Below are 19,030 nucleotides of genomic sequence, written 5' to 3' on the forward strand. Positions count from 1 at the left end.
TGTGCATGTCAGAATGAAACATCTCCCTACATTCACGTGAAATATCTTCCAAGAAGGCCAGCTTGCCACGACATCCAGGTCAAGGAGGGGCTATTCACGAAAGGGATCGTGATGGCACCTCCATTATGAGGCAGATATGAATGCTCAACGTTCCTTGGGCAAAAGGAAAGTCGAAATGAGAGCTTAATCCATTTTTTTTTCTCTTTGTTGGTTGTTATTACTTTGATTCCTGTCTTTTTTTTTTTTTAACCTGTTCATCACGGTGAGCCTTTCTAATTCGGGAAGATGCTTTTTCAAGTCTCTTCCAGCTAACTTCTCTTGTCTGCTTATTTGAATTTCTCCTTGCATCTCTCGTTCTCTGGGTCCTAAATAATTTATATCCAGATGTTGCTGCATATGTGTGTGTGTGTGCCCGCGCGCGCGCGCGTACACATGCACACATGTGTATGTTGGTACATATAAATTGAAGGAGGAGATGTAGTTTTGGACACTAGGTGGCTTAAAGTTTTAAGAATGATTTTATGTGGTCGCTGAGGAAGAGGCAAGTTCTTTTTGCTGGGTGGGCATCCTTTGAGAGGAAGATCAAAGTTTGTACTTCGTAGGTGATGAGAGAGAGAGCGTGGTAACTTTTTCAGCCCTGTGAAGGGAATCTGAAGTCCCCTTGGCCTTGAGAGTCCCAGAACATTTCTGACATTACATTTAAATGGGCTGGAGAGGAAAAAATACGGCATGTAGGTTTAACCAAACGAATACTAACGATGGCTTGTCACGTTGGGCAAGATGAGGTGGTGCTACAGCACACTCGGTTAGATTTCATTGCAGGGTTTTGCCTCCCCTTCGAATTGCTAAAGACTGGAATCAGAGTTTTGGGAACGGTGGAGAGGACTAGTGAAGTTATTAATATTTAGATATCAGGAGTGATCTTAAATAGTCAACACTCTCAGGGGACGGTGAAGGACAGTACTGTATTGACGAGGCACCTGTATTGAGTTTTTACCCCCGAGCTTCAGTTTGCAGAGAGGAAAGTTACTAAAGAAGGCCCTGCCATCTTGAGTTTCCTCACCGGTGCTCAAGAATTCTTTGAAGGGTGTTCCAAAAAACCCGTGTGTAGTCTTTGCCTCTCAAATAGCATCTTTAGGATTGCCCTGGACTTCCAGAGATCACTATTTCACAGTAGGGTACTGAAATAGGCTGATGATCATGGGAGTGGCAATCCAAATTGGAGAGGGTTGCCAACCAAGATGGTAACAGACAGACAAGCCAAAAGTGTAGCCCTCTCCTACAGTCCAAGGATCAGGCCTGCCCTGGAAATATTTATGATGAGCCAGGCTCCCAAAATGAACGACCTGGAGTCAGTCTCTGGCCCACCTAGTATAACCTTTCTGTGAGGGTTATGAAGAGATGATTGGTTTAAGTCCCAGGTGATCTTGAAGACCTCTTCTGGGAGGTACCTGGAGCTATTTGGCTTTGTCAGCATTTCTGTCTGTATCCTTCTAGTCAGGGGTCTTCAAACGTGGCCCTTTGATGACTTGTGGACTTCAACTCCCAGAATTCCTCAGCCAGCATGAGGGAACTATGGCCCTTTGATGACTTGTGGACTTCAACTCCCAGAATTTCTCAGCCAGCGTGCCTGGCTGAGGAATTCTGGGAGTTGAAGTCCACAAGCAGGGGTCTTCAAACTTGGCCCTTTGATGACTTGTGGACTTTAACACACAGGGGTCTTCAAACTTGGCCCTTTGATGACTTGTGGACTTCAACCAGGCTGAGGAATTCTGGGAGTTGAAGTCCACAAGTCATCAAAGGGCCAAGTTTGAAGACCCCTGGCTTATATGGTCCATGCTGGCTGAGGAATCCTGGGAGTTGAAGTCCACAAGTCACCAAAGGGCCAAGTATGAAGAGCCCTGTTCTAGTCCTTGTGTAGTTAGATCTGCGGAGCCCTGAAATATAGATAGTCCTCTCCTACACAAGCAGTTGTTTACTTTCCAATTACAACTATAAATATATTTTCACAAGCATTTAACTTTTCCCTCTTTTCTCTTCTGTGGGGGTGGGTTGGCACGCGCACGTGGGACGGAGGGGGTCATGTTGTAACAAGGTGAAAGGTTTGTATTTAAACCCAAGCGAGTTAAGATGTCACAATCATTTGTCTTAGAAAATGCATCAACTCACTCCAAAACGTCCCAATTTTGAATTTTGTGAGGCTCCCGAGATAGGAAAGGATGGGAGAAGCCTGCACGAAGGAGCAGTTTGCATCCAGATACAGCAGCTCAGGTGGTACATTTCCTCAAAAACTGCTAGGCGCTAAACTGACAGCCACACGTTAGCCTTGTGCATTTGTGTGAATCCAACCCATGTCGTTAATTTATGGTTCAGCATGTCATGTGAGTTCACAATTAGTCATTTAGTAAACTGTGGTTAATTTAATTACGGGTAAGTATGCCGTACACACAGAGTCTCTCTGCCATACTGGAAGCATTTTGGCAAGAAAAACTCCTCAGCCTGTTCGGTGGAGAGAGAACATTTAATTTTTGAAAGGGAATAAAATTTCTGAGGCATTCAGAAAGTGTAGGTCTATATCTCCGTGCGTCTCATTTTGTCGCTTTTGCCAAAGCATACATTCTTACTTCAGTAGCTGTGGACTTTTGAAGAGGTTAATTTCCATGACGAACTTCAGCCCACGTGGCCAATGGATTTATCTAATTAGGCTGATACTTTTTTCTTTTTAAGAAAAGAAAATTAAGCTACCCTTTGGAGGCATTTAAGTCTTGTTAAAACCCTAGGAGTCGGAGTAGCAGGTGGCAGGGAAAAGAAAAAAAAGAAAAAAAAAATACTCATAAAACATACACTTAACTAGATGCCTTTTTTCCACAGTGTTGCCAAACTGTTTGATTTGGCTAGCACGACAACCTGGTTTTAATTCACCTCTCTCATTTGCTGTTATTTTATCTGTGTCTTGCTCTGACAAGGCTTTTTTTTTTTTTAAAGTGCTTCCATTAAGAATTTATTTATTTATTTATTTTCAACGTTGTTTATTATTTTACAAGTCTGCAAGGGTTAAACTTTATGACACAGGTTTGAAAATAATTTACTTCCTTAAAACATTGGAAAGGTCAAGTCAGATGGAGGGGTTTAGTGAAGTACAAAGGTGTAATGGTTATAATTTAAAAACAATATGAATGGTAACACAGCTTAGGAGTCAAACTCTGCGGTACTGCACAACCCATTCAAAGCGGTAAAGTGTCTGCTAATGTCCAACAGCAAACGGCCCCTGACCAAGCAGGATTATTGTGAGGACACGAGACGGATGGATAGGAAGAACCGTGTTCCCGTATAAAGATGTACTAAATAAGGAACATCCAATCACAGGGATAATAATAAAAGTATAATACCTCTTAGAAGGCAAAGAGGTTAAGATAGCTAGTTAAAGACTAGGTGAGACTGCTTCTGGGAGCCAGACTGTTGCCTTCTACATACAGGCCTTGAATGACAAGCACCTATACCAGTGGTGGCGAACCTATGGCACGGGTGCCAGAGGCGGCACTCAGAGCCCTCTCTGTGGGCACGCGCGCCACGCCCCGGAGATGGCAACCATCCCTCTTCAACCAGCCACCCGCTAACTCACCGAGGTCCCACATGACCGGATGCATCCTAGCATCCATGCGCTCGCTGGCCTCTGTGTGCAGGGGCTGATGGTACCCCTGCCTCGCCTTGCCCTGCGACAATGGCATTCCCACCCTGCCTCGCCTCACCCCACAGAATGAGCCTCCTGCCCACCGCCCCACCTGCCAGAGACCCCCTGGATCTCCCCCAATCCTGCCTGGCCCCCACATGCGTCCCTCCCCACGAGCAACATCGAGGTGGTCACGCCCACCTTGGCCACCCCCACCCAGCCTGCCATGACCACCACAGCCACGCCTGCCCAGTGGGCCACGCCCACCTGGCACCCGGCGATAAATAAGTGGGTTTTGGGTTGCGGTTTGGGCACTCGGATTCTAAAAGGTTCGCCATCACTGACCTATACGGTTTTCCAAATGAATTTAAAAAGTGGTGGTGGTGGTGGTGCAAAAACGGTCAGGAAGTAAGGTCCATATATGCTTTTCCTTGCTTATATCTTGTATTTTTACCCCTGACTTGTGTCTAGGGAACTCTGCCAGTGAGTCAGAATTTACACTCATGGGTAACACCTGTTGTCCCTTGCCCAAACCTCTTGACACCAGGTAAAATAAAAGTGTTGTGTGTTTTTTTTTTTTGTATACCGCATATAGACCTACCCCCACCCACTTTCCTCTCTTTAGAGTTGTGGGTTGTTTTTTTTTCTCTTTTTATTTATTAAAGGTGGGGAAGCAGGAAGGACGCTGGAGGTGGGGGAAGGTAACCCGGGTGGAACTCAAAGACCCAAGGAACGATCCGAGCTAACAACAAAGTTCCTTTGGATTGGTCCAGGAACAAAACAAGATAGAGAGAAATAACCGTGGAATGTTGTAAACCTTTCACTCTTGCACGTCCCCCCTTTTTTTCCCCTTTGTGTGTTGCATCTGTCATCTCGGCTTTTGTTCTAATTTATGTTTTTGTCTCCATACAGCCTAAGCCAGGGAGTGCTGCCATTAACAGCCAGCTTGGAGCATAGGCGTGGCGAAAAGATATTACCTTTCTAGCTAAACCCACAATTTATACACGCACACACCTATGAGTGCGCACACATGCGTATATCTTGCCCAGAAGATGACAAAAATAAAGTAGATAGAACAAACGTAAAAGCAGCGGTAGATTATAAGCCGGCGTTGAAAACGTTGGAAATCCCACGTTTTCCCGCAGAACCAGTTCTGCTCTCTGCCCATTACAACTGGAGCCCTGACTGAGCTCAGTGGAGGGGAAGTGACCACAGACCAACATGGATGGGGCCACATCCCATGCAAGTGAGTTTGGATCTGTAAATGCCTGCTGGCTGGTTTCTACCATGGTTTATTTCTACCTCAAAATGGCAGAAAACGATAGGTTTTTTTTTTTTTAGTAGACCAAATCCTTCTGGGAAAATATATGGGCCTCGAGAGATGGAGAAATGAATGCACCACCACCCCATTGTAAATACTGGCACTGAATGCAGAAGGCAACATCCTGAGGAAACCTGCTTCCGTTTTAAAAAGAAAATAAGTTTCTAGTCTGTGGGGATGTGAGAATAAGTTCAAAAACATGTAAACAGTGGAACTCTGGAGAGGAGAGCAAGGGCATCCATGCTGGTGATGAGAAATTTCGGAGGAGTAGGTTTTTGTGTAGACCGTTGCTTTTTTTTTAACCTTTGTTAATGTGCCTCTCTGATTTTTCAAAGTAAATAGGAAATCATAGGTTTACGCACAGCAGTTTTTAAGGTAGTTTTTAACGGTTGATTTGTGTGCGCTTCCATGTGCTTACGCCCTAAGCTGTAAATCTTGCTAGCTGTGCTGAGACCTTGTCTCTCTTTCTGCCAGTTTTGTCTACCTGGCATGGATGCTGCAATGCTAACCGTGATTATCTTTCAGCAACGCCAGCCTTGGCGTCCGCTGTCACTAGGAGTTCATGAAAATCTATCATTTTGGTTCAAAGCCGGTTGGATCGGCAACGGCATTGCCGGGGATGATGGCAAGCTCCTGGCTCTGAACTAAAAAAAAAAAACGTTCAGCGCTTGGAGCAAAGCTATGTTTCATAATAGCCGGTCCCGAGCGAACATTAGCCCTGATTTGAGGAGCGTGATTTTGAAACCACCAATGTGGAGATTAAGGGAGATGAGAATGTAAATCTTAAGTAAAAAGGTAATTGAATGTAATAGCAAACACAGCACAGGCTATGTTAATTTTAGCCCTTCTCCTGGATACAAGGCGCTGTATTAGTGTTTTATTACCATTTTGTTTGCTCTAATAAAATAGTAAAATTTATTTCGGGGAAGTTGAGCGATGGCTTTACAATGCAAATGTAAAGAAATTGGACTTTTCATTTAGGTGGCCTCTTTTTCTTCCCTTTTGAAGAAGCAGCTTTGAAAGGGCATAAATTAGGAGCGCCAGGCCCAGGTAGAAATCCGTTGGGAGGCTGCGGGGCCTGTGTGCCTGTGAGAAGTAGCTTGGGGATAAATGCACCTACGATGCTGAGAAGGCAAAGTATTTTGGAGAGCTTTGGTTACTGCGGGCACCAGTTAGGATGAAGCTTTAATAGCCAGGAAAGCTGTCCAGCAAGAGAGGGTCTCTCTGTTGTTATTGTTATTATGAACAATTTGTGGCTCCGCTAAGTAAGCTCATTTTGATAACTCTGGGAAATGTCATGGTTGATCCTGATTTTAGTTACAACAGCATTTGAGGATAATTTGGCCACATTAGTAGGCATCTTTGACCTTAAGGAGAAACGCTCGGGTTATTTGGCTGGTACGATGGCCGGGAAGCTGACGCTCTACCCCTCTTCAAAATGGAATTATGAAAGCCTCAACCAGTTCAGGAGAAAGCTAGCTTTCGTTATTGTGACTGGGAAAGGGCGGTCCAGTTGGGTACCAAGCGATTGGAAAGTGTGTAAATAAATAAATAAAAAAACAACACTTCAAGACAAACACACACCAAGAACTATAATTACATTGAATAGTAAACAGAAGCGGGTGGATTACGCATGCGGCCTTGGAGTCGTTGGCTGCCAAGCCTTACAGCCACAGTGCCTGGGTGCAGGCTGTCATCTGCACCTCATTCGTCTCCTTGCTCCAGCTGTGGCCTATTCCTCTCCACCCTCTTCTAGGTCAGGGGTCTTCAAACTTGGCCCTTTGATGACTCTTTGGAGGAAGTAGTTCCGTAAGCATCTCCGTAGCCTAGAGATTAATCGCAGAGTAATGCCAGCTTTGAATAAAGTCGGACCAGCGTTTAAGAGATTGATAACGCTCAATCCATTTGGCCTTAATCTGAAGAAACCAGCTTTGCTGGCTTGTGTCCCTTGCTTTTCTGTTCCTTCCCTGCTCTTCGGTTTCTTTCTACACCTCCTATCCCTCACATCTCCCCAGTCTTTCTCTTCCTTCCTGTCCCAGCCTTGGTGTGTCTATACCTGTCCACCTGCGCACCTGAGGTTCACAACTGTTTTGGGACAGCTGCATGTGGGTATATTTTTTCCTTCAGACAAACAGGGATCAGGTAGTAAATCCCTTGCCATTGTCTTCCCAGGCCCGCTTCCTCTGATGGTTTTCCAGGCATCTAATCCTGGAGCCCACAGTCTGCTCTGCCTTCCTTTGATCCTTGTTTGATGCAAGTCTTTCTTCTCAACTGAAGTCTGGCAGCGTGCAGGGGGCTGGGAAGTAGTGCCTACTTTCACGGCTGCCCTCTGCTAACAAAATATAACTGCAGTGCTCTCTCTCTCTCTCTCAGTCCTCCCCCCCCTCTAGGGAGGGTTAGCGCTATTACCGGTGTACCGAGCACAATCCTGGGCCAAGGGTTGGCTAGAGGCACACGTGCCTAATTTTAACTGCTCTTCTGAGTCATCCTTCTGCACTCGGTTCCACAAGATGGAACTTCATAAACTTGTCCCTCAAGGGCCTCTCTGTCAATGCTACCTGTTTATTGTTGTGTACTTTAACTTATTAATTAATAAATCAACCCGGTTTGTGTGTTGTAGCTGGCTCTTTTCGAATCGCGATTCGCCACGAGGTCCCCTGACTAGTGGATGAACTGTAAAATATTTCAAATCAATCGTGAAACCAATGAAGGTGGGTGGGTGGGTGGAGGCAGGGGTGTGTGCCTGTGGGTGCCCTGCTAAAGAGAGCCAGTGTAGTGTAGACACAACTTCGTTGGGGTGGAATCAGAGGAGCCTGGTTGCGGATCCTTGCTCAGCAGTAAGGATTCTTGGCTAATGTTGTGTTAGTCATCCCAGCTTTATTGGGTGTTGCAATTCAGCAATACTTGCAAATTTCCCCCACCTTAAAATGCATGCATAAATTTGGAGAGGCCATGGAGTAGAAACAGACAAATAAAGAAAGACAAACCAGTTGGTGAACAAGGTAGGGAAAAAAATCTTCCTTTCTTCTCCTGACTTGGTTACCTGGCGCTGCCCACGGGAGTGTTAAAATGCGACATACGTCGTGCAGCCCAGACCCCTGTCAGATGGGATTTTCCTTTGAACAGGTGCAGCCTCTAAGCAACCTAGGCTGATCTGGAAGCAGGCTTGGAACTTCTTACTATCTGAATGGGGAGGTACTAGGAACCCCCCAAGACTGTAGAGTAGGTGGGATGAAGATGGTTTGAAAAATGTGTGATCAGTAATCATCAGGGTGTGACTTCAGGAAGTCTTTGTTCCATCTCTGCTACACTTTAATGGTCTTGTACAGTATATTATTGGTGATGGTGTTGCAGTGGGTTGCAGTAGTGCGTTTGTGTTCAGAACCAGCTGCTGTGTGCCTGGATTCTGAATCTGTGATTCATCTTTACAGACCTTGAGAAAGCACAGGGCAATACATTTTTGGCCTGCCTTTCTGTAAAAAAGCAGGGATTGACACCCACTTAGGCATCAATACATTACTCCACTTCTGTACTCTTCATGTCGTTGTTTCAGTGTGAGTTAAGTCGTTGTTGTTGTAGTATGGTGTGCTATTTGAAGTATTGAAATTCCTAAACCCTCCCGAGGCTGGCCTGGCTGACAGTGAAAAGTGCACATAGACATATGAACAGACAATGCAGTATAGGGCTGAGGGCCTGTGGGACAACAGCCCAGCTTGTATATTGGTTCCTGAGAGGTGGGTTCTAGTCTTCCTATAGCAGGGGTCTTCAAACTTGGCAACTTTAAGACTTGTGGACTTCAACTCCCAGAATTCCTCAGCCAAGTCTTAACGTTGCCAAGTTTGAAGACCTTGTCCTATAGAGTCAGTATCCCGATCTGGTCTCCCTAGTAATGCTTGATACCAAGTTAACATCCTAATAGGTAACATTCAGGGAGGGGACTGAATGCAAAGAACCATATTCAGAGTTGGCATGTTTTTTTTGTTTTAATTAAGGGTTACAGCCTGCGTTGCAAAAATCAGCATAATTAATAGATGGCACCCAAAAGATGCAGAAAAACCACGACTCCTTGCAGCCATCTAGCCACTGTGCCGGCTTCTGCAGCTTTAATTCTGTGGAGTAATTAGCATATCCTATTGTCGTAAATGTAAAAGTCTGGCAAAGAGAGAGAGAGAGAGAGAGAGAGAGAGAGAGAGAGAGAGAGAGAGAGAGAGAGAGGCGAAGGTTTATTGAAAAAGAATTTTGTTGGATTTGATCAGGGAGAACACCTGTGTATTTGGGGATGGGGGGCCTGAAACTTTCCCAAACACGCAGCACTTCTCTCCAGAAACAGGGTGTGGGGTCCAGCCAGCCGGCTGAGTCAATTTCCAATACCCTTGTTCACGCTGACTCATATTTTTCTTTTCTCACCCAAGATTTGCCAACTCTGCCAATTTCATCATTCGACTTGTGACTTATTTATACAGGGAGGCTCCTTTTTATAGCTTAAACCTGAAAAGCTTGAAATGATAATCTCCGTGTTTGTTTCAAAGAGCTAAGTTACTAGTCCTCGTGCATTTAGAGCAGCGGGTTTCAAAAGGCGGCTAATTCAACCGACATCAACATGGGAAGCCCTCATGTATAAACCCACAGCTAATTTCCGCTGATGCTTTAAATTGCATTCAGCACATTGAGGATCTTGGGTTGTTCGTATTTTTGAAAGCGTTTAACAGGAGACGCTTCTTCAGTTTAAAAGCTGAGTACGTACTATTAAAATCTGTGACGCACGGGGCCAATTTTTAAAGGGGAAAAAAAAACCCTTTATTGCTGTTATTTGTATCTTTTTTTGACTTTGGGTTATATTTCACGCCTGCGTCCTAGCGCACGCCTTACTCTCCGGTTCTCTTTTATATGAACTATTTCGGTCTTTGGGCTACTTATAAATAAATAAATAAATAAGATTGTCGGAATAGTTGGAATCCCATGGCTTTATGTAGGGTGCCTATTAGCACTCCCACTTTCTAAAGTTAGCATCGTGACCTTTTCGCCCCGTAAGCCTAAAAACTGCCTTCCTGGATTAGACCAATCCAGCATTTTGTCATTATCTGCTCACCCCACCACTACCACCACCCCATTCCCAGGGACACTTATAAGTGGGGTAGAATATAGGTGGGAATATGCTGTCTTTCGCTGGCTTCGGATAACGCATACAGCACACTATTATTGAAAGGAAGGTTGTGGGAAGCCATCTGAGAAAGAAAAATCTTCAGACCAGCATACTGAAGATGTGAATGCCTTCCTTTTAAGGAAATGTGTAATATATAGGAAGCTGCTGTCTACCACGCTTTGCCCTCCCTTACCCCAAACGCCATCTCCTTTTTATCCCTCCCTCTCTTTCCCCCTCCCTCCTCCCCCCCTTTTACTTGCATCCAGCTTTCAGGCTTTGTATCTCTCTCCCCTTGTTCTACTGGTTCACCACACCTGGCCTCTGGGTGCCTATTCTCAGGGGTCTCCCCCAGGTGTGGTCCAAAATAATCAAGATGGCGGCCACGAACGCTGCCATCAAAGATCGGCCTAGTTTCCAGGTGCATCGCCCACACTTGTGTTGAACCCGCGGGGTTGTCCTCTTGAGCTTTTGGACCACACCTTGTGGAACCCCACACATTTTCATCTGGGTCACTAAGAGTTTTACAATCCGGGAGAGAAGCAACCTAGACATTTCCCGACAGTGAGAACAATTCATCTGTGGAACGACTTGCCTCCAGCAGTTGTGGGTGCTCCAACCCTGGAGGTTTTTAAGAAGAGACTGGACAGCCATTTGTCTGAAATGGGGTAGGGTCTCCTGCTTGAGCAGGGGGTTGGACTAGATGACCTCCGAGGAGCCTTCCAACTGTGTTATGCTACATTCTGTATTCTGTTTGTTTGTCTCAGTTTTGCAGGTGGCACCTAGATGTCTAATTAGGTTCCATTCATGCACAACTGGCTTCTTTTAGTCAAGAACTGTACCTTGGACACTCTACAGGAAAATTGTCTCTTTGAACCGTGCACCCATCATTCCTTTCTGGGGAGAATTAGGTTGCCCATTTGTTTATCCTTGAATTCACAGCCGCACAATTGCCCCAAGCTCCAAAGTACTAGCTACTGTGCTGTCTTGAATCCAAAGCATCGAAAGAAAAAACAAACAAACCCATGTGCTAATCTTGGAAGCTGTTCTGGCTACCCTGGAATGCAACAGGTAGAGAGTGTTGTCACTGCCAAGGAAAACGGCACCTGTTGAATTTTTGTCTGTCACAGGCTTCTGTGGTCACAAATCTTTTTTTTTTTTAATTTTAAGGCAGCCACCCTTACAGGATGTCTCCAGAATAAACAATCCAAGAATTATAAATGTGCTCTCAATAGAGTTAATGATTAATATTTGTATTCAGCATAGTATTAATTATATGTGCCCAAGCCACCCACTGCTTCTTTCCTATCTTCAAAATCTCTTTATTATAGCCTGCCCAACTGCACGGTTACAAGGTGGGTTAATCAACCCTTTAGTAAAACAATCCCTAGTTTTCTTAAAGCCCCTACAGCGATGTCGGGATTATAATTCCCATAATGCCCACTCAGTATTTGGGCCAAGAATTTTGGGCACTGTAGTACCAACACATCTGGAGAGCACCAAATCCTGAAATATAAAACACGCGAAGGAGCTTTTTCCCTTCTTTTTTGCTCCAATTTCCTCTGGTTCCTACAACTGCTTCACCTTGGCCTGGTTTAGCTTGCGTTTGTTAGATTATTTTTTTTTAAGAAGGTCCATGAATCAGTTCCTTGCTGCCTTCCTCTACGGTTGTACCACGTAGGAGACAGCGAGAGAATGGGAGAATTATTTGAAACACCCAATCAGGCTGTTAGGCGGCTTTGTGCATTCAAAGACCCCTAATTTGTCTGAAGAAGCTTCAGTTGCAAGGAGCCAGGTAGCAGCCAAGAGGGAAGACGACCTCCCTGGACTTAAGGCTGAAAGCAGATAATCCATTGCCCTCCAGATATTGACAAATCCCAGGGCTTGGCGGCTCCAACGGCCTGCCCCGTGGCGAGGGCTACTGGGAACAGTATCCTGCAACCAATTTCCCCATCTTTGGTACAGACAGTTCTAAGTCAAGCTGACCAGCAGACTTGAAGTGTTCCTCCTGTGTTTGGCTTGGCAGCCTGCAAGACAGAGATTTGGATTTGACCCCCGTGTGGCTTGGATGATCCCCTGCCCCAGCCAGAAAATAGAAAGCCCTCGTGTTACGGGAACGACACACACACGACCGAAACCCAGAGATGTATTTGCCTGTTGAATATTGGCTGTTTCCTGATTTGTGTAGCAATACAGCCCTTTCCAATTCCATCTGACCTTGCTGGTTTTGGAGGTGTAAACAGGTGGAATGCATTAGGAAAACTTGTTTACGGTGTAGCTTTAGTCACTTGTGCGCTCCCATTTTTAAACTCCACAGTAAGCTGTTCATTACAATAAAAAATAACATAAAATAAAATGAAGCAACAGGTTCCCTTCTGCCTCTTCCCCCCCCCCTTTTCTCCCACAGCTTCTCTCCTTCCCTTACAGTTTTAATTGCATGGATTTTTACATAGTGTAACTTTTGGAAACGCCCAGCAAAGCTCTTGTATGCCTATTTTTTTAAAAAAATTTTTTACAAAAGATTTTTTGCTTTATTACATTTGAATTTGTGATTCAGGAAAATTGATGACTCACGAAATCTACAGGCATATACATATATATTAAAACAAAACAAAGTGAAACGAGCCATCTAGCAGAGATCTCCGATAAGCGCGGAGAGACACGATTGGCCAAAAGTTTTGATCAAAAGGTCTTTTTCAGCCGGGATTTCTTCACTTGGATCTCTATTGCAATATCCACAAGGGATCAAACCTTGAAGTACAGGCAAATGTACAATTATGTAATACATAATCTACGCTTGGTCTGAATGCTGGTTCACATCTGCCTTTTTAGTTTCAATTGCAAGCAAGGGAATAAAGAAGTCCTTGGTTTACAATCGTTCATATAGTGACCGTTCAAAGTTACGACAGCCTCCCCAAAAGTGACTTATGACCATTTTTCAGATTTAGTTGCAACATCCCTACAGTCAGGTGATCAAAATTCAGACATTTGGCAGCCGGCTCGTATTTATGATGGTCACAGTGTCCCGGGGTCACGTAATCCCTTTTGCGACCTTCTGCCAAGCCGAGTCGGTTGCGATTGTAAGTTGAAGACTGTATTTTGATTTCGCTGAGATGCCTCTTGACCGTGAGATGTGGATGTGTGTGTGACTGGGCACACAAAACCTCTGCGTCCTTTGCCTAATTCTAACTCTCCTGCCACCATTTCTCCATCCTTAACTCTGCTGCCTCCCTTGGAAGCGGAGACTGTTCCGTACCAGATAAAACCAGATCTGCCCTGAGGTTAAAGTGCCTATTAAATATTTTAGGGAAGTCCTTTGGGACACCCTGTACTATCCCCAAAAAATCTGCTTTGAAATCCAACAAAGGGCAGTATTCGTGTACTGTAAATCAGGCCAAGGAAAATCTTTGTCAACAGTGGAAAGAGGAAGATTCTGTTTATTTTGGGTGTGGGGGGGCATCCAAGGGACCCTGCTGTGTAGATTCAAGTTCTTTTGAGGGGGGGGTGTTTCAAAAGACGTTGGGATTTCAAAAGAAAATCTGGAGAACTAGTCTGTCTCTTGTCTCTTCTAGCTTTTATGTGCTGGTGGGGGGGGGGGAGAGGAATTTGCATGCTGCGTTACGCAGTCGTCCTTCCCTATTTCCACAGGCTTTTGTTGACCGTATAAAATACCTTTACATACACAAGGAGTAGAGACTTGCTTTTTTTTAAAAAAAAAATATGAATGTTTGGGCTGTCGCCACATGCTGGGAGTGTCTGAATGGTATCTAGCGCAGGGGTCCCCAACCCCTGCCCTGTGGACCGGCACGCCAGCAACCGGGCCGCACAAACAAGCAAAGCCCCATCCACGGGATGCAGGCAGCACACAAAACCACGCACCCTCCAGTCCGCGGAAAAACCTCTCTCCACGGAACCGGTCCCCGGTGCCCCAAAGGTTAGCGGGGCGCTGATCTAGTGCCTACAGCCTGGGTCTGATGGATGGGAACCAAATAGAAGCACTTGCAATCTCAGGCCAGTGTTTTACAACCTAACCTTATAACTTCACTTTTCTTTTTTCTTTCTCTCTCTCTCCCCAACCCCTATCTGGTTTGCCTGGGAAAGGGTTTGATTTGGTTCCAAAGTTTGCATACTCCACAGGGTTTTGCACCACAAAAACACATCATGTGTTTTTTTTCCTCCCCCCCCTTCTTTATGCTCAGTAATAAACACTCCTAGCAGCTACATACACCTCCACACACGCATGCAGCTGAAAGGGCCAGGCCAGCTGCAGATATTGTTAGCGATTTGTCTCTTCTCCAGCAAGCACCTGCCTGGCAGGCCCAAAGACTTGAAGCAAACATCTGCCCAGGGCTAGCCCAGCCTTTTTCTTCCCTTTTTTTCCCCTCCCACAGAAAAAAAATTTCACATGCAGCCTTTCACATACAAACGGGAAGTCTGAGTAGCTGAGGCTACTCGGTTCCAATACACAGCGTTGCATTTTGCTTGGCCAACCAGCCCAATTCATTGCTGGATTTATATCAAGGGCGCGAACCTTGCCAACTTTTAAGACTTGTGGACTTCGACTCCCGGGCTGTGGAATTCTGGGAGTTGAAGTCCACAGGTTTCAAGTTGCCAAGGTAGGACACTCCTTATCTATATCCTGCTTCTTCTTTTTTTTTTTTTTCTAGAAGTCTATTTTTTTTTTTTTTTTTGGGAGAAGTCCAAATGGCAAGCAGCAGCTTCCAGTAGAGACTGGGCTAAGAGAAAGGAACTGGTAAGTCACTTTCTGAGCGTGGGAAGATTTGAACCTGGGTCTCTCAAATAGTCTTGACTCTGTACCGGTAGACTTACAACCACAGCTGAGCCCAAAATTTGCGTTGCGAAGTGAGACCGTTGTTATGTGAGTTCCCCCTGCCCCATTTTACAACCTTTCTTGGCACAAGCGAATCACTGCAATGGTTGCATTATTAACCCGGTTGTAAAATGAATCTGGTTTTCTCATTGACTTGGCTTAGTCAGAAGGTCGCAAAAGAAGATCACGTGATCCCGGGAGGCCGTCATAAATACGAGTCAGTTGCCAAGCGTCTGAATTTTGCTCACGTGACCTTGGGAAGGTTGCGACGGTCGTCAGTGTGGAAAAAAAAAAAACCCGGTCACAAGGCCCTTTTTTCAGCGGTGTTGTAATTTCGAACGGTCCCTAAACAAAAGAGAGTTTCGCAGAAATTGTGTCCAAGTAAAGGATAACACTCTTGCAGGAGTGTAAGATGTGTACACTAGACACCCCCAGGGTCCCTTCCAAGGGCACCAAGGTTCCCTAGCGTCAAAACTGGAGACTTTAGGAAGTCGTTGCTTCTCCTCCCAACGGGTCTGAAGCCACTGTGTGTTAGAGTTGTATAAGGTGGAGAAAACCTGTGCTGGTTATTAAAAGTGGTGATAATATTGGATTAAGATTAAAAAAGACTCCATTTTGATCCGGGCCGTTCATTGGTGACCTTAAATCAGAGGCCCCCAACCTTTTGGGCACCAGGGACCGGTTCCGTGGAGAGAGGTTTTTCCGCGGACCGGAGAGTGTGTGGTTTTGTGTACTGCCTGCATCCCACGGATGGGGCTTTGCTTGTTTGTGCGGACCGGTTGCTGGCATGCCGTGGCCCAGTACCGGTCCACGCAACGGGGGTTGGGGACCCCTGCCTTAAAGGGCTACTAGTCATTTTCAGCCGAGCTTAATTTACAAAGTGGTTGTGAAAAGCAGCTTGCGGGAAAACCACCCTGTTGGTTTTCCGCAAGCTGCTTAAGACCTGGCTTTTCCGGCAGGCCTGGGGTTTATAAAATCGGACCCCTGGATGAATGTTACTGTATTGTTTGTCTTGTTAAGTTACATTGTGTTTTTATTGTTAGCCGCCCGGAGTCCTGCGGGAGTGGGGCGGTCTATAGATTTTAATAAATAAATAAATAAGTGAGAGAGCGAGATTTTTTTTTACCTCTCTCGGCTCCTTCCTTGTGGCGGGCGCCATGCAACAAAAAGAAATTAAAAACGGGCCTACCTTACAAGAAGGCTTGGGTTTGTGTGAATTAAAGAGCGCGGAAGGGCTTGATAAACACTTTTAAAACGAGGTGGAAATGCATTCCTCCCTTTTGTAAACGTTTAACGGCGACGTTTTTTCAAAGGCAAAAAAAAAAAAAAAGAGAAGAGAAGAGGAGGAGGAAGGGAGACAGAAAGAACGAGAAACTACTACGGCAACGGAGACTGCCTATAAAAATCCCCGAAGCTCTTACAAGAACAGTTGCACGCCTTCAGAAGGGGAAGATAGTTGTGATTCCTCCTGGAATGGCACTTGGGAGTCCAATATCCCAGCAATTGGTTAAAAAGAGAGGATGGAGCTCAAACAAAGCTCCCCATTGAGGATGCAGATCCCCCAGCAAAATTGTTCTCCTGAGAATGCAAGGCCTAATCTCCTGGGAACAGATTCCCAACACATCTCTTTGATCCAGCTCGGCATTAATGTCAGTGGATTTCCATGTTCAGAGCTCTGCAAGGGAGGTGCCCTTGCTCTCCAGCCTAAGCAGATGTGTTAGGTCTGCAATTCCTTGGAGACTCCTGGAGTATCGTCCCTTGCACCTAAACACACCAAGACAGACTTTCTCCAACAGCCCTTTGGGGTAGGCAGGGAAGCATGGTGGATAGATAGATCCCCATGTGCCAGCTTTCATTTATGGAGTGTTTTTAAGGGATCCACCTCCTTTTGATACTTATTTGTGTGAGGGGGCTACTGGTTATGGAGCCAGGATGACACTTCTCCCTGGAGGAGGATGCTGAGTCAAGTGATTCGGAGCCCCCCAAAAAGCAAGAGCCCAGAGTAGTTTGATGAGATGGGCAGCTATAGAAATCAAATCAAATCAAATCAACTTCCATGATGTGGAAGTTTTTAAGAAGAAACTGGACAGCCCTTTGTCTGAAATGGTATAGGGTTTCCTGCCTGAGCAGGGGGTTGGACTAGATGACCTCCAAGGTCCCTTCCAACTTTATTATTATTATTATTTTGGATCATCGCACAGTCAGCCAGATGTTCAGACTGGATTTGGCATTTTGTCTACCTATCGAGTCCTTACCCAGGACCTGGGATAGGCAGATGTGGATGTTTGATGGTATTACAGATATCGTCACAGGATGGAAGCAGTTCTTAGTAAGGCCGCCTTTTGCAATTGACTAATAGCGAATTTGTCAATGCCAATGGAGTTCAAGTGGTGCTCCAGTTGTTTTGTGAACACTGTTTTGTGTATTATTATTATTATTATTATTATTATTATTATTATTATTATTATTCCTGTCTGGCTGGATCAAGGATTGGGAAGGTCTCTAATGCTGTGACTTAGTCAACTTAACACCCCCTACCCCAAAACGCCCCCCATCAGATTAATTGGAACTAAAATTATTTCACCTGATCAGTTGTGGTTAGTGTGCCGCTGTAACTTAATAATAATAATAATAATAATAATAATAATAATAATAATAATAATAATAGTAAAGTTGGAAGGGACCTTGGAGGTCATCTAGTCCAACCCCCTGATCAGGCAGGAAACCCTACACCATTTCGGACAAATGGCTGTCCAGTCTCTTCTTAAAAACTTCCAGTGTTGGCGCATTCACCGCTTCTGGAGGCAGGTTGTTCCACTGGTTAATTGTTCTCACTGTCAGGAAGTTTCTCCTTAGTTCTAGGTTGCTTCTCTCCTTGATTAGTTTCCATCCGTTGCTTCTTCTCCTGCCTTCAGGCGCTTTGGAGAATAGCTTGACTCCCTCTTCTTTGGGGCAGCCCCTGAGATATTGGAACACTACTATCATGTCTTAGCGACTTTGAACAGTCGCTAAGAGATCGGCTGTAATTCGAGGATTATCTGTACTAATAAAGTGCTGGGACCTCAAATCATATGCAAGTGACTATATTATTTACAAAACCAGTACGTGTGTTTCTGTGTCTGGGCAGAATAGTATAAGAAATATAATAAATCAAGTCTCCACCCACTTAATTTTCCTCCCTATTTTTCCCCTCAGTCTTCCATTGGTGCTTTAGTGTGGCTTCTTCTTCCCCTCCTTATCTCAATTAATGGCTGTGAGTTTTCTCCTCACTGTCTCCCTGCCAAACACAGCCTTTAGCTCACAAACTCCTGCCCGTCCAGCATCTGACTCTCAGTAGGGCCAGAATCTTTCCATGTTTTCATAAGTTGCTCCTGCAGCTGCAATTGGGTATGTCTAGTTTAACGAAGAGAAGGACGAGGGAGGACATGATAGCAGTGGTCTAGTATCTCAGGGGCTGCCACAAAGAAGAGGCAGTCAAGCTATTTTTCAAAGCGCCTGAAGGCAGGACAAGAAGCAACGGGTGGAAACTAATCAAGGAGAGAAGCAACCTAGAACTAAGGAGAAACTTCCCGACAGCGAGAACAATTAACCAGTGGAACAGCCTGCCTCCAGAAGCGGTGAATGCTACAACACTGGAAGTTTTTAAGAAGAGACTGGACAGCCATTGGTCCGAAATGGTATAGGGTTTCCTGCCTGAGCAGGGGGTTGGACTAGATGACCTCCAAGGTCCCTTCCGACATTATTATTATTATTATTTTCCTCCTTGTCCCAGGGCTTGCATGCCATTCTAACAGAATAGCAGAGTAGGAAGGGAACTTGGAGGTCCTCTAGTCCAACCCCCTGCTCGGGCAGGAAACCCTACACCATTTCAGACAAATGGCTGTCCAGTCTCTTCTTAAAAACTTCCAGTGTTGGAGCGTTCACCGCTTCTGGAGGCAGGTTGTTCCACTGGTTAATTGTTCTAACTGTCAGGAAGTTTCTCCTTAGTTCTAGGTTGCTTCTCTCCTTGATTAGTTTCCATCCGTTGCTTCTTGTCTTGCCTTCTGGTGCTTTGGAGAATAGGTTGAC

The 19,030-nt window shown here is 45.2% G+C and overlaps 1 protein-coding gene across 2 annotated transcripts in view; it reads left to right on the forward strand.

The window, feature by feature from the left end:
• CASZ1 (castor zinc finger 1) overlaps positions 1–19,030 on the forward strand; it is a 259,152-nt gene that overhangs the window by 10,062 nt on the left and 230,060 nt on the right. Inside the window, exon 1 of one of the 2 annotated variants that reach the window (XM_039367871.1) lies at positions 7,729–7,993. The exons of the other annotated variant lie outside the window; for it this stretch is intronic. The gene's annotated coding sequence lies outside the window, so the exon portion shown is untranslated. Of the gene's footprint in view, positions 1–7,728; positions 7,994–19,030 lie in introns of those variants that run through there. 2 annotated transcript variants of the gene reach the window in all.

This window comes from Crotalus tigris, unplaced genomic scaffold (assembly GCF_016545835.1).
Source record: "Crotalus tigris isolate CLP2741 ecotype Arizona unplaced genomic scaffold, ASM1654583v1 scf7180000020588.15403103151:6194809, whole genome shotgun sequence".
NCBI classification, from domain to species: domain Eukaryota; kingdom Metazoa; phylum Chordata; class Lepidosauria; order Squamata; family Viperidae; genus Crotalus; species Crotalus tigris.